Raw genomic sequence first — 13,426 nt, 5'->3', positions numbered from 1 at the left:
ATCGTGTTGAAGCTGCATGGGCAACTGTACCTGAACAGCCATCCAAGCTCTGTTTGACTCAATGCCCAGGCGTATCAAGGCCATTATTACGGCCAGAGATGGTCGTTCTGGGTACTGATTTTTCAGGATCTATGCACCCAAATTGCGTGAAAATGTAATCACATGTCAGTTCTAGTATAATATATTTTTTCCAATGAATGCCCGTTTATCATCTGCATTTCTTCTTGGTGTAGCAATTTTAATGGCCAGTAGTGTAGTTCTAAGTCTAGGGGACTGATGACCTCAGATGTTAAGTCCCATAATGCTTAGAGTCATTTGAAGATTCGACAGGCAGTAGACCGCTCCATTCGCACTATCAACGGAACAGGCTCTGCCAACGGTATACTACGCCCTCCACATCGCTGGCAACGGGTTCTACATAACGCTGGTGACTACTTTGAAGGACAGTAACAGGTGCAAAAATGGTTCAAATGGCTCTGAGCACTATGGGACTTAACATCTGAGGTCATCAGTCCCCTAGAACTTAGAACTACTTGAACCTAACTAACCTAAGGACATCACATACATCCATGACCGAGGCAGGATTCGAACCTGCGACCGTAGCGGTGGCGCGGTTCCAGACTGAAGCGCCTAGAACCGCTTGGCCACCTCGGCCGGCGTAACAGGTCCAAACAAGTAACTCTTTCGGTTGTGAATAAATAGTTGCCACTATTTATGTTCCCACGTTTGTATTTGGCCGGCAAGGCGAGCAGAGCTGGTGGCGTAAAGTTGGTGATCGCCAGTCTTTGCGCCGAAATCCTGGGCTAAATTCCAAACCTCTCGGTAGCTTCTCACGAAGTGAGGGTGTCTGATTCGGTTGATGGTGATCCGGTTTGTCGGATGGGAACTTAGAAGCTCGGCGGCCCCTCGGTGCTATTCGCGAAGAGCCGGCTGTGACGATAACGGGTTTCAAAACCCTCCCTCTTCCCGTCATCTCAAACACGGACATGATACTACAATTCACACACTCACATCACCGTCAGCTACACTTAACGGCTCCTCTTACTAATACAGATTATACTTCACTTCGAAAGGTACCTGCGGGCGCGAAGGGTAGGGAAAACCTTTCCAAATAGGCAGCTGAATCTGTCCTTCAGGATCTTCCAGCCATCCGTTCCATACTACTTTATTTTACTGGTCGAAACAGACGGCTAGTACTGCAAATTCCTCTAGGTCCTCGAACTCTACTAAAAGTAGTTCGATTTCTTATCCAAAATTCAGGGCCAGAACTATTGCAACACCAGGTTCAGTGGCATACTCACGTGTTCCGCGCAGCAATGTTATTAGCGCACGCCGTGAGGTATGAAGGGCAACCTTTCAGCGTTACTGGATCGCATAACTGCATCAAAATTACCATACGTTTCGTTAAGGGAATCTACACATCTACAATCTAAAATCCGATTTTGGGTGTCCGATCTAACGGCTTCCATGGGCAACAAAAAGTTCATATTCAATATTTCGCGTAATTATTGACCGAATTTAAGAATTTAACACGCTGTCATAATCTACTCATTAAGAGTAACCAAAGTTTAACACGATAAAATGAATATTACCACTACAAACAAAGTATTTGCCTTGAAGCCGACGGCGCTAAAATATTCCAACTTTGTTCCTCTGTTACTCGAAAATGATACAATTACAGACTTCCAACGAACTTCACGTACAGCTTCAAACCTTTACGAAATCTTTTCTCGCCGACAGCCCCCACAAAATGATGGAAGGAAAAGTTTATCGATTACTACAAGTACATGTTCGCTGTTCAGGTGGTCAAACTTCAGCATCTGCCAAGATGTTGTAATTTTTTACTTCGTTGCTATTGATGCTATTCTTAACACGCCAACACACTTTGCAGACAGTATGTGCATATATTGCTGAGTGCACGTGCTAAATTATATCACTGTTGCAGATACTTCTGGGGGGGAGGGGAGGGGAGGGGAGGGGGGTAGGAGTGACAGACACTTAGACGTATCAAAAACTACCATCTGCTTGCACTGCGCGTGCAGCGAAACTTCAGAATCAGCCGTGATGTTTTTTCATTTATCACTTCTAATGCCATTCGCAACACATTTTGCATATAGTATGTACGTATATCACCGGATACACCTGCAACATATTATCACCGTACAGCAAATAGTTCAGGAGATGAGAGGTCAAAAATAATGAGATGCGTCAAAACTGCGCTTCTGCTTAAAAGTCAGCGCAAATTACCTAATCTATAATCATCCAATATTTCATAATGAAAGCACTTGGCGACGCCGGCCGCGGTGGTCTAGCGGTTCTAGGCGCGCAGTCCGGAACCGCGCGACTGCTACGGTCGCAGGTTCGAATCCTGCCTCGGGCATGGATATGTGTGATGTCCTTAGGTTAGTTAGGTTTAAGTAGTTCTAAGTTCTAGGGGACTGATAACCACAGTAGTTAAGTCCCATAGTGCTCAGAGCCATTTGAACCATTTGAAACTTGGCGACGGCCAACAAATTTAAGCATAATTTTAATCCTTTTCTGAAGTTTTCTCACTTTACGTGCTTACCGTCAAGAAAAACGGAATTACAGCGCTATTATGATTGTTGCAGTGTATTGGGAAGAGGTCGTGACCGGCCTCGGACGGGGCTTTATAGTGGTACCACATAAAAAATAGGCGCGTCCGATTATTTCACGCTTACTTCTCCACGTATTAATGCGATTGATTTTTAAATTTTTAATTAGGAAAGAATTTACAACAATTAAATAATATGGTTCATAAAATTATGCAGAGAAACAACTCAAATGCTTACCTTGGAAGAAGACCTAAAAATGGAATGCATCATCACATCATCTTCTCCCTCCTGTGAAGGGTTAGGAACAGAAAAACTGAAAGTGGATGGCCGTGAATATAAGTGCGTTTTCTTCATGCTACTGAGCATGTTTTCAGCAGGATTTTTTTTTCTGCTCCTCACACACTGGCTAGCAAGTAAACTTTCATTCAATGTGGAAGCAGCGAACCTACTCCTATTTTTCACTTTTATAAGATTCATCATACTAAAAACTCCTTCGCAGTCGAATATGTAATGGATAAACACGATAGTGCGAATTCCGGTGGGGCTGGGAACTCTCTCTCGCCAAATAAAGTTCTTATTTTGAGTACGATCCCCCAAAATACGTCCACTTTTGAAAAGTTCTTAACATTTTCGTCTATTTTTTCGATAGGAAGTTTCTTCCAGTCATCATAGATTTGTTGTAGATGCTTATTATCATCTCTACTTTTGACATAACAGGTATAAGACAGGGAGCTTTTCTCTTTCTTTGTTTGAAAGAGTACTTTTAGGCGTCAAAACTGCAAGCAGTGGCAATAAATCATCATCATTTCAGTTCTGGACATCCCACCTGCATGATATCCCTACATTTGCGATAAAAGTATTTCACATCCCATTGATTATACACCGTCTATCAAAAAGAACCATCCGATTTTTAAAAAATCATAACTATTGTGTTATTTGAGATATGTGCGCGAACAACGTACTGTTGAAAAGAGCAAACTCTCGAGTTTTACTTGGCTCCCGCTAGGCAGCGTCAGTGAGCGCCCACTTCAGTTCTAGTAAAAATGGTGTCGGGACAACAGAAAGCGTTTTGTGTGCTACGTTTTGCGCATTGCGGGTCAGTAATAACTGTTCAGCGTGACTTTCGTACAAGGTACGGTGTAGATCCTCCTACAGCACAGAGCATTAGACGATGGCATGAGCAATTCCGGGAAACAGGTTGTTTGTGTAAAGGCAAACAGCCGGGCCGTTCCCGAGTGTCTGACACAAACGTCGAACGCATCCGCCATAGTTTCACAAGGAGTCCGCAGAAATCCGTTCGCCGTGCAGCTCGACAGCTTAACATGCCCCCGAAGTCAGTCTGGCGTGTGTTGCGTCGACGTTTACACATGAAACCATACAAAATTCAGCTACTGCAGGCCCTTCGTGAAGGTGCCAAACTACAACGTGTGCAGCTCTGTGATGTCGATCTTGGCCAGAAGGAGGATGACAGTTTTCTTCCACGGTTAGTGTTTAAGTGACGAAGCAACATTCCAATTCAATGGAAAGGTGAACCGTCATAATGTGAGGATATGGGGTACGGAACAACCACATGAAGTTGTACAACACGAGTGGTAATCTGTTTTGTGCAGCTTCACGGGAAACGGTGTATGGTTCATTTTTCTTTACCGAGAACACGGTTACAGGAAACACATATCTCGATATGCTTGAGAACTTCCTTTTCCCGCAGTTGGAGACTGATTCGAACGACTCCATTTACCGACAGGATGGGGCAGCGCCACGCTGGCGTCTGGAAGTGCGAGAATTTTTAAATCAAAGGAGTACTGAACGATGGATCGGTCGCACTGGACCAAATGATTCAGCCTTACATTACTGTCCTCCAAGGTCACCTGACCTGACTGTATGTGATTATTATTTGTGGGGGTTTATAAAAGACTGTTTCTGTGCTTCCGTTACCGACAACAATGAATGAACTGAGACATCACATAACAGCAGCTGTGGAAGGTGTAACTCAAGACGTGATCGTTGTAGTGTAGGAACAGCTTGAAGTATACCGTGCATCTCAAGGGGGCCATACTGAACAATTTGAAAAGGTACGAAAAAAATCTTTTTGAGTTTACCGTTCATTGGTTTCTGAATTGATCTTCAATTCCCAAATTCATTTGGCTGTCAGGAAGAAACTTTGCCCTGCTGTTACGGGTCAGTGTCAGTTTATTGGTTAGAGCATACGCCCCACCCATGTAGCAAAGCAACATTTCCTTGTACCATCTGTTCATGTAAGTCAATAACAACTACTTTACTACTCTGAAAATACTTGTTTAAATCTGTGAATTTCGGTAAAATGTCGGCCAAAACTAATAAAATATTTTTTAAAAAATTGTCACTGAGTGATCGGTGAGTTTCTTCTGCCGCAGTCAGCCTCTCCTCTAGTTCTTTAAAATCAAAACTCATTGTTCTAAAATTATGACTACAAAGGCCCGCAAAGATAGCCATCTTGTCTGTGATGGATGCAACAATTTATGAATTTTGGTATCTAGAATCCTTGAACTTCATGCAGTTGTGTCTCTCTCCTTGTACTTGCCTTAAAATGGTTGTGAATGTTCCTAGCTAGGTCATCACAAAGTCAGGAAAGACATTTACAAGCTTCACTGCACACATGTGAAGCGAGTGACACATACATTTGAGAATAATTAGTCCTTGATGTTTTTCAGGTTACCTAGTAGCAACAGAGTTCCTTGACCGCATCATAGAATTACAACCATCAGATGCAAACCATTGTTTGCAGCAACATTGCACTCATAAAATGAAAGTATTGAATTAGAATAAACTGTTTACTTGTTGCACCTTCATTTACCTTATCATATTTTTCCTGCTTAAAAATTTCACAAAGACTGAAAAATTTACTCTCAAATTTATTTGTGTCTTTATCAAAATATCTAACTACAACCATCAGATGCAAACCATGTAACATTGTTTGCAGCAACATTGCACTCATAAAATGAAAGTATTGAATTAGAATAAACTGTTTACTTGTTGCACCTTCATTTACCTTATCATATTTTCCCTGCTTAAAAATTTCACAAAGACTGAAAAATTTACTCTCAATTTTATTTGTGTCTTTATCAAAATATCTAACTACGACACACGGCGTCTGTTGACTCATCAGTAAAAACGCTGAATGTTTTATGTCTCAGTTTTTCTGCAAGTTCATTCTTATGGGTCTCTACTATCACATTCTTTACGATGTTGGAACATTTGGTGCAATGCAAATGTATAGCGTCGGCGGCTTTAGAATCAGGAAAGCAACTTTTAACTATGCCCTCCTGTTGATCGACAACAATAAAACGATGAATGTGTTCTGCCACGAGTTCTGCCGATTTTTATTTTCAGTAATGTGAGCCTGATTATTTAAAGACGCATCAGTTGTAGCTCATTTCACAAATGTTCTCAAAATTGTATGGCTCTTAGATGGCACCACCTTCACTTTTTTGAGAATGTTTTCACTTTTAGAATTTTTTTTTAACACATTCTAATCCAGACACTAAAGTTACATTACGGATTCTACATTTAACCCTTTCAGAGTTCGATTCATCAGTAAACATGAAACTTTAAATTCAGGATTAGTTTCCAAGATTTTTCTATATTTTTGTTTTCGTCTCTTACAATTAAACATGCCCACTGTAGATTACTTTGGAGCACTAGGACCACTATCACTGTCCTCTGTTCCCACTGATAAAATTTTGCACTACTTAACACCTTATAAATCACTCATTATCATAACCTGAGCCAACAAGTTAACTGTAATCGTTTTCTCTTACGTATGAGCACTGCGCAGGATGCAAAGCAGTCAGTACGGTGAATTCCTGGGGATTCAGCTCGGAGAATAATCTAAGTTGACTAATGAAGCTGCTGCGTGATAAAATTGGGGAATCCCCCGGCTGGATATTGGGGAATCCTCCAGCTGGGCAGAATGGTATGTAGCCTGATAAAATTCGTATTTGTGAAATAAACTGTAAAAAATTTTAAAAAACATAAAAAATAAAATAGTAAAATAGATGAAATCTGAACAATAGTAAGCGTTTCAAAAGATCGTACAATAGACGCCCGAGCAGAAGGGTGGATCGTGTGTTCGTGCACGACCCTAAATTATCGTCGTATACGTACGATCGAGACCTTAGTTCTACGCAGCCGGTGACAGCAGCGGACAGACGACATGTTTCGAAAGAATATTGTCACAACGTCCAAAATCATAACAAATGGTTCAAACGGCTCTGAGCACTATGGGACTCAACTGCTGTGGTCATAAGTCCCCTAGAACTTAGAACTACTTAAACCTAACTAACCTAAGGACATCACACACATCCATGCCCGAGGCAGGATTCGAACCTGCGACCGTAGTGGTCGTGCGGTTCCAGGCTGTAGCGCCTTTAACCGCTCGGCCACTCCGGCCGGCAAAATCATAACAGGTACGAAATATACAGGCAAATATTTTGTCGATCAAGATTATAAATTTAATTGAACTTGTGCTAACAATAACCTCGTAATTCGCGACACATTCGCAAGAAAACATGACATATTCGGGAAAAAAACAGTAAAATGTTTGTGACAAGACTATAAATTCAATTGTTGCTCGTTTCGCTAGTAGCAATTGAAGCCACAACTTCGTAATTCGCGACATATTTGGAAAAAAAACAGTTAAATATATGCGGCAACAAAGATTATTAATGTAATTTTTGCGAATGCAGCTCACATTCCAACATAATATTGGCGTCGAGCTTAAGGCACAGATCAGTCTCTCACCAGAACCTGGTATTTTAGCTTTCACATTCGATGACATAACCAACTCACAAACTTTCACATGTCAACCTAACCGAGACCTTGCGCTATGCTACATAGCAATCTGCCACCACAACTATGTCTTTTGGCTTTCACATTCGTTGTCTTCGCCAACTTTACATCCAAACTGCCCCATTCGAACCTAAACACAACATTGAAATTCGTGACGTACTCGGGGAAACAATCAAAAATTCGTGACAATCAAGACCGTAAATTTAATTGCAGCTCATTTCACTCGCAGCAATTGAAGCTATGCCATTAGGTCGCAACAAAAAAATACCGTCAAATTTTAATGACAATAACGAAGAACGGAATTGTTTAAATTTCACCTCTATTTGGTTACCTGAAAGTACCATCGCACTGGTTACGCGAAGCTGACGCGTGACCAGTCTATGACCAGTAGAGAAACACTGCCACTCTGTAAAGTATCGGACAGGGTGGCGGCAGAAATGAGAAAACTGAGCCGGCCGAAGTGGCCGTGCGGTTAAAGGCGCTGCAGTCTGGAACCGCAAGACCGCTACGGTCGCAGGTTCGAATCCTGCCTCGGGCATGGATGTTTGTGATGTCCTTAGGTTAGTTAGGTTTAACTAGTTCTAAGTTCTAGGGGACTAATGACCTCAGAAGTTGAGTCCCATAGTGCTCAGAGCCATTTGAACCATTTTTTTGAGAAAACTGAGTTTAACAAACGTCGTACGGAGTACAAGAAATTATGTGGCGGCATAATGGAATATGCTGTAAAGAACGTCATATGAAATAGAATGTTCCTTAAAATGGAAATTGTGCTCTGAGGAATCTGCGTAACCACAATCTTGGAAACTGGGACTTTTGTAAAATGCAAGACAAAGTTTTCGGAACCAACACTGGGCCACGCTACAGACCAGTCCGTCACCACAATCAGTTTTCCTGTTGTCAGATTCATTGGCATCGCTTACTCACAACCAAACTATAATACTGTAATATGACACAACATCCCCAGAAATCTTGTCACATTCCGGGCCTAGAAACATACAAACAAGAAATGAATACGAAAACTGTAATCAACTTATAATCCATAACAGCCAGATCAATAATTGGCTCTCTCGTGCTACCCATGTCGAAAACAAAAGTTATCAATTCATATATTGCGGCGAAACAAATCATTAGATTCAGCAATTCTCACTGGCTGCTTTGTACTACCAACCGACTGGTTACGGCCAAGGGAAAGGAACTGTCAACAACAGCACACAGCATCGATAAGGGGCTCCGGAGAGGGTGGGAAATTTAGTCATGTAACAGGCGCTTTTTATCAAGACTATTGGGAATAAAAATTTGAAAAAAAATTACTTACATTTCTAACTACTTCAAGCAATGGATTTCTAAAAGTATTGGTCAGTTTTAAGATTATAAAAAAATGTGTGTGAAATCTTATGGGACTTAACTGCTAATGTCATCAGTCCCTAAGCTTACACACTACTTAACCTAAATTATCCTAAGGACAAACACACACACCCATGCCCGAGGGAGGATTCGAACCTCCGCCGGGACCAGCCGCACAGGCCATGACTACAGCGCCTTAGACCGCTCGGCTAATCCCGCGCGGCTTTAAGATTATAATTATTTTTGTAAAAAGTGGACATAAGGAAACTATCCACACTTTTCTATGTACGTAAGGCTCTAATTTCTCTGAGATTTAAAAACTAAGAAAATCCTTGTGTTAAAATAAGCACAATACCCCAGTGAGTATATCCTATAATTTTGAACGAATTCTGGCTAGTAGAAAAAGCCAGCATCAGCAGAAAACGCAGCTGATGCCGCAAGTAAAATTTAACCGTACACGGTCATGGCCGCAAAGAGTTTTGTTTAAATGGATGAATAAACCAGAAATAAGGCAGTAATACGTGTGTGTTATACAATGAGGTGACAAAAGTCATGTCGTAGCGAAATGCACGTAATCAGATGGCGATAATATCGCGTACACAAGGTGCACTGGCGGTGCGGTAATTTGTATTGAACCGATCCACGTGAAAAGGTTTGCGACGCGATTATGCGCCCACGACGGGAATTAACAGACTTTGAACGCGGAATGGTACCAGGAGACCTATAAGACGTTCCATTTCGTAGATTTGTCATTGGCTAAAAGACAAGGAACTCTGGCTGAAATAACCGCAGAAATGAATGTGGGACGTACGATGAAAGTATCTGTTAGGACAGTGAGGCAAAATTTAGCTTTAACCTTCACGCGCTCGCGCGGGCGGTGAAGTGACCGCCTTTTTGCAATTTCGCGCCATACTTACTCAAAGGTAACGAGGCGGCGGGAGGGACATGTATTCTCTAGTTGCAACTTTTTCCGACAGATGCTGCTCAAAGTTGGTCCAAGTCGCACCTCTCTGCCTCTCAGGACAAGTTGAAATAGGTCCGAACACGTTCGGGGGTCAGTTTACCGCCTTGCGAGCGCTTACGAGACTTTGTTCTACTCGTCTACTTCGGAATGTAAGTATTTCTTTTTGTAATTCCCCTATAATTCCTAAATTTTATAGACTCTTCCAATTCTCTAGTGAATGTGCATGTGCTCCAGAATTTCAACATCAAGAAGAACACAAAGGCGGCCTGCATGTATATTTTTCCGCTTACTTGACTTGGCAGCAATAAATTCGTTACGCTCAATGGTTCAAATGGCTCTGAGCACTATCGGACTTAACTTCTGTGGTCATCAGTCCCCTAGAACTTAGAACTACTTAAACCTAACTAACCTAAGGACATCACACACATCCATGCCCGAGGCAGGATTCGAACCTGCGACCGTAGCAGTCGCGCGGTTCCGGACTGAGCGCCTTAACCGCGAGACCACCGCGGCCGGCTATTCATTACGCATTTTTTATTTCAACACAGGTAATATGAAAGAAAAAACGAGAAGACAATTCTTACATGCGTTATCTTTGGAACTGATGAGCGAAAACCTGAAAGAAAGAGCTAAATTGAAGCATTTACCAAAAGAATTGTTAGTATTTTTGGAAAATTACAGAGAGAGTGACGTAGTTTATCCAGCTGTATCAACCCCTACAAGGAGAGGAATATGTTATTTGTATGGCTCAAAAAAGAATATAAAAGCGAGAATGCGGTGAATGTGGAAGAAACGTCTCTCTACGACATTCAACCACGACAGTTACGTGCAATAATTGTCAGCCTCAAAACTGAAATGAAATGGATACAGACTGATCAGCATTTTTCATCTGACAGAAATGTTTGTGACGTTTTCAATCAAAAATTCTTTCTTCAAAGCAAAATTAGCTTTTCTTGTGACGAGTTAAGACAGTGAATAATTCTAGTCTTAAGTATTACATTATATAGTCCCAAAATATTACAATTAAAAAAAAATGTTCTTATACTTCATTTGGGTATTTGGCTTCCTTTTTGTATTCCATTGTATATTTTTTGTTAAATAAATAATTTTGATTACAAATGTGTTTGCAATATTGTGTGAGATATCCTATGTCGATATTTTATGGAAATATGACCTTTAAAAGGGGAAAACCTCAAGAGATCGATGAAAACTCTCGGGGGGTCTGCCGACCGCCCGCGCGAGCGCTCGCGTGACTATTTCTAGCGCGAGCACATGAAGGTTAACGGGCTACGGCAACAGGCGACCGGCGCGAGGGCCTTTGCTAACAACACGACACCGCCTGCAGCGCCTCTCCTGGGCTCCGACCACAGTGGTCGGCCGCCAGGACAACTGGAAAACGTAGCCTGGTCAGCTGAGTTCCGATTTCAGTCGGTGAGAGCTGATGGTGGGGTTCGAGTGTGGCGCAGACACCACGAAAGCACGGATGTAAGTTGTCGACGAGGCACTGTGCAAGCTGGTGGTGGCTCCATAATGATGTGGGCTGTGTTTACACGGTACGGACTGGGTCCTCTGGTCCAGCTGAGCTAGTCATTAACTAGAAATGTTAATGTTCGGCTACTTGGAGACCAACAACGATTATGAATGACAAAGTGCCGTGTCACCAGCCCCAATTGTTCACGATTGGTTTGAAGAACATTCTGGACGATTTGATCACCCAGGCCGCCTAGGATGAATACCGTAGAACATTTATGAGACATAATGGAGGAGCCAGTGCGTGCACACTTTCGCAATTATGGTCGGCTGTAAAGGTAGCACTGCTCAGTATTTCTGCAGGGGACTTCCAACGACTTGTCGAGTAGTGCAGGACACGACACGATGTTACAAGCAGCAGGTATTTTCTGTGATTTGTCAAAGGCATTCGATTGTGTGAACCGCAACATCCTTTTAAATAGTTAGAATTCTATGGTGTCACGGGCAGTGCTGCAAAATGGTTCACGGCATACCTCGGTAACAGGAAACAAAGGGTGTCTGTGCAAGGGACTAGTGAATTAAATCATCAGTCATCATCAGAATGGGGAGAAATTACATGGGGTGTCCCACAAGGATCCATCTTAGGGCCATTGCTTTTTCTTGTGTACATTAATGATCTCTCATCAGTTGCATTGTCAGAAGCAGAGTTCGTTTTGTTTGCAGATGACACAAGTATTGCAATAAATAGTATGTCGAGTGTAGTTCTAGAAAGATCTGATAATGATATTTTCATGGATATTAATAAATGGTTTAAAGCCAACTCACTGACATTAAACTTCGAAAAGACTCACTATATGCAATTCAGAGCCTGTAAGAGGTTTCCACCCAGCATATGCATAAAGTATGAAGAAGAGCAGATAGAAGAGGTTGACAGTCTTAAATTCCTGGGATTACAACTTGATAATAAATTCAGTTGAGAGGAGCACACCACAGAACTGCAGAAACGACTTAACAAATCTGTATTTGCAATTCGAGTGTTAGCAGACATAGGCGACATGAAAATGAAAAAGCTTGCATACTTTGCCTTCTTTCATTCCGTAATGTCATATAGTATAATATTTTGGGGTAGCTCTTCAAGTCAAACAAAAGTTTTCAGAGTCCAAAAGCGTGTAATAAGTATTATTTGTGGAGTAAATTCACGGACGTCCTGTAGAAACCTCTTCAAAGAACTGGGTATACTAACTACTGCCTCTCAGTATATTCACTCCTTAATGAAATTTGTCCTAAATAATATATCTCTTTTTCCAACAAACAGCTCAGTTCATACATACAATACCAGGAACAAAAATGATCTGCACAAGGACTTAAAAGCGCTTACTTTAGTTCAAAAAGAGGTCCACTACTCAGGAACCCTCATCTTCAATAATTTGCCAGCAAACATAAAAAATTTAGTAACAAATAAAGATCAGTTTAAAAGGAGCCTAAAAGACTTACTAGTGGCCTACTCCATTGACGAATTTTTTAATAGAAACAAATTATATATATATATATATATATATATATATATATATATATATATATATATATATATATATATTTCATACTATCCTACTCCATTGATGAACTTTTTAATAGAAACAAATGATGTATTGTATATATATTCATACTATTAGTATTGTTATTTCAGCTTTTTATATAAAAAAATTGACATGTTCCACATCCACCGATCTATGGAACGAAAAACTAATCTAATCTAGAAGGTACGCCGCGACTGACCTGGGCGCGCTTGACGCGGGTCCTGGCCTCGCCGCCGCCCTCCTCGGCCAGCAGCTGCCAGTCCAGGCCGGCCGCCTGCCGCTTGGCGACGCGCGCCTCCCCCTCCGCCCCCGCCTCCGCCTCCAGCTGCAGCTCGCTGTCCGGCACGCCCCCGCCGGCCAGCAGTCCCAGCACGGCGCGCTCGCTGCGGCCTCCGCCCCCGCGCAGCACGCGGGTCGGCGACCACTCCAGGCTGGGGTCCACCTCTTCGGCCGTAGCGTACATTGCGCACACCGCCACCACCAGACAAACGGCTCCAGTAGCCGACATCGTCCTTTCTTTTCCCGTTCTTTTCTACTCGGTCCGAGTCCAGGGAACGTATACGCCAAAGGATAAGCCGAATCTCTGTATTCAACTGTCACCGTTGCTCTTAGACCACAGATATTCGTGGACCGCTCACTCCCTTTATCTCTGCCGTGTCGAACACAGAGGC

The 13,426-nt window shown here is 42.2% G+C and overlaps 1 long non-coding RNA gene across 1 annotated transcript in view; it reads right to left on the bottom strand.

Moving 5' to 3' along the window:
* LOC124719100 overlaps positions 1 to 13,019 on the bottom strand; it is a 30,328-nt gene extending 17,309 nt beyond the window's left edge. Inside the window, exon 1 of the long non-coding RNA XR_007005984.1 lies at positions 12,955 to 13,019. This is a non-coding gene — a long non-coding RNA (uncharacterized LOC124719100). The remainder of the gene's footprint in view (positions 1 to 12,954) is intronic.
* Positions 13,020 to 13,426: the final 407 nt, after the last annotated feature.

Source organism: Schistocerca piceifrons, chromosome 10, assembly GCF_021461385.2.
Source record: "Schistocerca piceifrons isolate TAMUIC-IGC-003096 chromosome 10, iqSchPice1.1, whole genome shotgun sequence".
In the NCBI taxonomy this organism is placed as follows: domain Eukaryota; kingdom Metazoa; phylum Arthropoda; class Insecta; order Orthoptera; family Acrididae; genus Schistocerca; species Schistocerca piceifrons.
Note: the sequence above shows the minus strand (reverse complement) of the source record. Positions and strands in the feature narration are given on the sequence as shown.